We start from the raw sequence: 6375 nt of genomic DNA on the forward strand, positions 1-6375 counted from the left end.
TACTAAGGCTTCTACAGGAGTTGAATAAGTGACTAGTTAAAGCAATGGTTTTCAAAAGTGTCTTTTCTAGACTAGAATCACCATCATCATCATGACTAGAAACTTGTTAAAATATAATTTCTCAGGGCCCACCCCAGAAGTACTGAGTCAGATTCTCTGGGATGCGGCCCCACAGCCTGTTTTATCAAGCAGTCTAGGTGATTCCGATGCACATTAAAGTTAGAGAACAACTGAACTTTAGAGAGAAGGCCACATTTCTCTCTCCTAACATTTTCTGCTTAGAAAATGTGTCCCTAATTTTTAAGCGTTTTTGATGTTGCTTCTTATGGGCAGATACATATTTTACATAAGTGTCACTTCTCTTAGACCATAAGAATTAAATTTCTTAAAAAGAAATCAAGCCACAGACTTACCCTGTGTGTAACTATGAACCCCTTTTCCATGTGTTAAAATGGAGTCATGCGTTTATTATCTCCAACCCATACACTGAAAATGTGTTTGGTACAGAGAATCAAATATGAGAGGCTTTTTGATCTACACTTTGTGCAGTTCTCTAAACTTGCAAGTTTTTATTTTTAGAGAAGCTAAAAAACATTTTTCTCAATTAATTTCATTCTGGCAAAGGAAAAAAATTAAAATCAGAATATTGTTCTTTTCAAAATAAAGGGGAAATTTTAAAATATTTCGTATATACTAATTACTTTTTACTCTCAAATCTTCATTGCTTATATTCTTCACCTTCAAATATGTATTTGAATGTGACTGTTAAGAGAAAGATAATCTCTCTCGAATATCAGACTAGACCTTCCTTGGTCCAAATGTCCCTCATGGTTCCTATTTCAGAGAAATTGACATTATTTACCTTATATTTTTGGTTGGCAATGCTATTTTCCTTTTTTGTAATTAAGAAAAATAATGAATGTATTTGGGGCCAAGCAGCAGGAGAAATTAGCTCCAGTTGTGTTAACTTAGTGTAGGATCAGTGGTAAATGAAGCCACAGACTTATCCTGTGTGTAGCTATGAACCCCTTTTTCATGTGTTAATAGAATCATGCATTATTATGTCCACCTTATTGACACTGAAAATATAAGGGCAAAACAAATATAACATGCTTTACTTTTTTAGATGCTAATATGCTAATTTTTTTTAGTATATAAGTATTAGATCGGAATCTACCAGCCAAAAAAAATTACTTTAAAATTGACTATAAATTTCACTTATAAATTAATGGTAATATATTAGATTTAAATAATATCTTTACTATTTATTAAACTTTGTTGTTTTTGGTGAGAATGAATGGCTTGATATGTTATTTATGAGTTTTTTTTTTCCTTTCACATGGTAATGTGTGCTTTTTAATCATGAATTTATGTTAAATTCACCAATAAGCCCAGTAAATGATAATTATAACTAAAAAAAACCATGTAGAGTGGATATTTAGGGCAATATATTTTCTGGGATGCAGTCAGCTCTTTTTGATTAGGCACTGTCCTGAAAGAAAACATAAGGAGAACTTTGGAAGAGTCAGATTTATGATGTTTTATCCTGGAATCTTTCTGGAGTCCATAGATTAATCGCCCTCGTATTTAGTAGAGATCACTCTTGGTTCTTTATAGTGAGATCCTAGTGGACAATTTGGCAAATTTTGAGATATAGCCATGAAAAGACTTTGGAAATCAGGACGCAATTATATATGACTTTCTCTGGAGGAGAAAAAAAAATTTTTTTTTCTAAAATCAATATTTTTCGGAAAGTGACAGAAGCAGCTATGGAGACATCACAGACAATGTGGCACTAGTGAAATATAACCAAAGCAGGAAACACCTTTCCCTGGAGGAGTGTTTATATTTCACAATGAAGGCAGGACCCCAAGGAACCTCCAGTAGATTCTGTTGCAATGATCTCTTTCCCTCTTTTCTGGGAACGTAAGGATATGGAACAAAAGTGGCAGAGGGGATGGGAAAAAAAAGAATTTATTTTAACATTTTGATAAAAGGAGGGAGAAAAGCTTTTGAGTATAATTCACCAGAAAGCTAAATTCATAGCTTTATGTTCCCCTCATGAATTTCTGAGCAAAAGCTGAAACATGGAGGATTGAACCCTAAAAGCAGGATGCAGTGGTCAAAGAAAATCAAAATCTCTTTGTATTTTAAGATTCTTTTTGTAATTTACTGGTAAAATTTTATGATATATAATTATGTTCTGAGATTTCATTTATCTGGATAGCTGAACCAGCAGTATAATGTTTATTTTTAAATTTAGAATTTTTGTTGTTTGGGTAACTGAATCAGCAAAGTGGAATTTTGTTATTGATACAAGGTTATACAACAAAAGGCATAGTTTACATTTAAAAATCTTTAGGGTAGTGTATTCTTGATGTAGTTCAGAATTCTACCTGTAGAAATATGGAGAACTTAAGCAACAATTCAGAGAAGAAAGAAGAGGAAGAAGAAGGAAGTAGATAAGGAGGTGGGGAAGAAGGAAAATAATGTAATTATAAATGAGAACTTGTGAAAAAGGTTAAGGGGAAAGAAGCAAGGGCTTTTACTGTAGGGAGGAAAAAGCCTGCAGCCTGACTGTGTGATGCTTTTGAAGTGGTAATAGAAATTGTCTCTCACCTGCACATGTCAGATTCCTAAAACTGGCAAGACGAATGGGTCTGAGTAGAAACTGACCAGCAACTTCTCGTGTAGAATTCAACTTTTACGTGTAGTAGATATGTAAACTCTCAAATAAAACAAATGGTAACTATTTTATAATTATACACAAAAGCCATTCCCAGCTTTCCCTCTACTCCTCCCCCTCCTACTTTTTATTAATAAAAATGTTTCACTCTCAAATGTTTAGAAAGAAGTTATGCTAACATCTGTGCCATGTTTTGCCTTCATTTTAAGAAAAAATTAGAAATGAGTGCTCTAGTTATTTGAAATCTGGACATTCATTCCTTTAGCGTTTCTTTGACGTTTAAATGTACAAAACCGCCTGACTCCTCTTCTCCCTCAAGTGTTTATAAAGTAATGAAAGGTTTCTGTTCATTGAGGATTATTTTTCCCTTCAAATTCAGCATATTTTATTTTGAGGAAACAGAAGGACCAGGAAGCTGCCTGTCTCAACCTAGCTCCTTGCACACATCCCTGGGGAAGAGAGAAGCCTCTGTTGTATACCTTGCTCTCCAGGAGCGGGGATTTAGGTAAACCAGTAAACCCTCTCCTCGGGAGCAGACATGAGGATTGCCTATGGGTCCCCAATCAAAACAAGGGAGATATGCGGCCTATTCTACTCTTTTCTCTAAATGAACTTGCCTGATTAGAATGCTAGCTGTTTTAGAGATACACTTTGAAAAATGTGTTTCCATGTTGGAGGCATTTTGTGAAATAAAGCATTTTCCCTCTTTTACTCTTTTCTGAAAATCGAGGTGAATTATCCTTGTTTCCTTACAGACATACAAATGGAACATTAAAGAATGTGGTCAAATATTAGCATGGTGATTTGCTGTGGACTAAATTTTTGTGTCTCCCAATGTTCATGTGTTGAATCCCAGTGTGATACTATTTGGTGATGAGGCCTTTTGGGAGTTAATTAGGTTTAGATGAGGTCATGAAGATGGAGCCCGCAGGGTGAGATTACTGCCTTTATAAGAAGAGGAAGAGATGAGAACCTTCTCTCTCTCTCTCTTCCAAGTGAGAACATAACAAGAATATGGCCATCTGCAAGCTGGGAATAGGGCCCTCACCAAACACTGAATATGCCATCACCTTGATCTTGGACTTGCCAGCCTCCATAACTGTAGAAATATTTGCAGTTTAAGCTACCTAGTCTATGGTTTTTGGTTATAGCAACCCAAACGAAGACACAACTCATTTTGGAAATCTAATTTGACAAACACTTATTGAATATTTGTTTGGTACAGGCTCTGTGGGTTAGAATAAGACCTGATTTCTGTTCTCCAAAGGCTCAGAATATAACAGGAAAACTCAGACAGCTATTTTCCCAATGATATGTATGTCAAACTCTTGATTAAATGAAAGGATATGACCTGGATTTATTGAAGCTAATTAAGAAATATCCAACTAGATATAGTTAAAGCCAAAAGTTTTTACTATCTTATAAATGGCTCAGATTTCTGTTACAGTGTCCATTGATTATTATATTCCATCTTTGAATTGAAGAAACCAGTAGCTGGCATGGTACCTATCCTGAATATGGATTGAGCACTCTTTCAGAAGAGTTAGTGAATGATAAAAAACATGAAGCATAGAAGGTCTAGTTGGGGAGTCAGATATATAAACAGATAATTAATTATAATTTGTTAAGAACTGTAATGGAGGCACCTACACACTAGTGTGGAGACTCAGAAAAAGGAATGCAGGGAGGCCAACAAAGTCTATATTCAAACTAGATTATGTATTATAAGTAAAATTATACCATGTGAAAAAGCTAGAGAAAGATATTCTGGGCAGAGACAACAGCATACTAAAAGCACTGGTGTTTTTCGTAGAATGGCAAAGTGTGCTCTTGGAGGTTTGCTGTGGGAAGACAGAGTCCCAGAGGGGTGTGAAGGGTGGGCTGGGGTTAAGATTGAGCCTGGATGGCCAGGGTCAGATATTGGTCTCTTCTAGACAGCACTTAAACTTTCGGATACTATTCTATGGGCACTGGGGAGTTGAAGGGGTCTTTGAACAGGCGAGCTACATTATCAGGTTTGCGTCCAGAATAGCATACTGGATGAGACAAGTAGAGGGGAACAGAGTGGGGAGTGGAATGAGTGGGAGAGGGATTGGTTAGGAACCTTTCCTACTTGTCCAGGGAAGCCATGATGATGACTTTGGCAGGGTAAGAGGCTTGGATCTGATTTTGATTACAGGACCTTTGAAAAATGACAGTTAAAACATCTGATTATTTTGTACTTAATCAGTATCTATTAACGATTTCTGGAATATGGTAGGATGGTTTGGGCAGTAGTCCAATTTACTACATTTCTCCTTGAAGTTCTCACATTTTCCTGTTTTCCCTTTGATTTAGCAGAGAACATTTCCCTCGTTTGTAAAGCAGAGAAGACCAGGAGATTAGGTTTTTGGATAGAGTGATTTAGAACTCATTTTCAGCTTTCTGGGCTGAGGGGATAGGGCAGCATCAGTTGGGCAAACTGCTAATCTCTCCGGTTTGTCTGTTTCCTGCAGTGGGGGATTTGTCCCTCGGGCAGCAAAGGATTCCCTCAGTGGCTGCTCCTGCCATTTAGCATGTCAGGCAGTTGCCAGGAGAACCCTCTGGCTTTGTTCCTGGATGTGAGAGTGGAGCAGTGGCCAAGTTTAAGGTCACGGCATTCCTTCCTTTACAGCAGCTGACGTCAATTAGGAGAATTCCCCGGGCCTTTACTCTGGGGAGAGTTAAGTGGGGATAAGAATCCAGTGTCTTTTGAGACCTTAAAGGTCAGTCTTTATTCTCCTCATGCTATCGTTTGTCACTATCAAAGCAATATGGCCTTAGTTTATATGGGGATAAAATATTACTTCTGGGGCATTTTGCCCACTTGTGATTTTAGTAGCCAAATCTTTAGGGCCTGCCCTGTAGCCAGAGGCCTTTTTTTGGTACCCTGCCCACTGCTGGCAGTCAGCACACGTTAGCCCTAGCCTATGGTAGCAGCACATCATATTTATCTACTTATTCCCATTAATTTGGGTCCTCCATTAATAATGATGATGATGATGATGATGATGATGATGATGATGATAAAAATTCACTGTGTAAGAGACAAAGCCCATTTTCCTAAGCTGTTTACTCTGGTTTTGCAAGGTTGGCCCTAGGAAAGCCCATCTTACCAATGAGGAAAGGAAGTCTTAGGGTTTGTCAGTTGTCAGTGTTTCCCAAACTTGAGCATGAATCAGAATCACCTGAGGGCTTCATAAAACACAGACCGCCGAGTCCCACATCCAGAGTTTCTGATTTAGCAGGTCTGGAATTGGGCCTGAGAATTTGAATATTGTTAACAGTGTGGTCTGGGACCACACTGTGGGAAGCACTGTCTTAAGTACCTGGTCTGAGGTTCACAGCTAGTAAGCTGACAATCTTGCTTTGAACAGGTACCTGTCTACATAACTCATGCTTAGCTATTACACTGTATTATATACATTGTTCTACCTCTGTATTAGGCTTAAAAAAATCAGGCATTTCAGTTCATCTGACTGGAATTTGTTCTTATTACTGAAGAAAACATACTAAGAATGCTCCTAACAGTTTTCAAGAAATTGAAGGAATAAATTATTTCAACTGTTGATTACAATTTGTTATACTTTAAATAAAAATGAATTGCTATAATACAGGGGGACAAGACAGAACAATAGTGCTTAGCATATTTGGGGCACAGAGTTTATCCA

General features: G+C 37.2%; 1 protein-coding gene across 3 annotated transcripts in view; it reads left to right on the top strand.

Annotated features, from left to right (window-relative positions):
- The window catches only part of PPP3CA (protein phosphatase 3 catalytic subunit alpha), a 310822-nt gene that overhangs the window by 159612 nt on the left and 144835 nt on the right, over positions 1–6375 (top strand). The gene's annotated exons all lie outside the window — the stretch shown is intronic.

The sequence above is a fragment of the Pteropus vampyrus genome, unplaced genomic scaffold (genome assembly GCF_000151845.1).
Source record: "Pteropus vampyrus isolate Shadow unplaced genomic scaffold, Pvam_2.0 Scaffold67, whole genome shotgun sequence".
Classification (NCBI taxonomy): domain Eukaryota; kingdom Metazoa; phylum Chordata; class Mammalia; order Chiroptera; family Pteropodidae; genus Pteropus; species Pteropus vampyrus.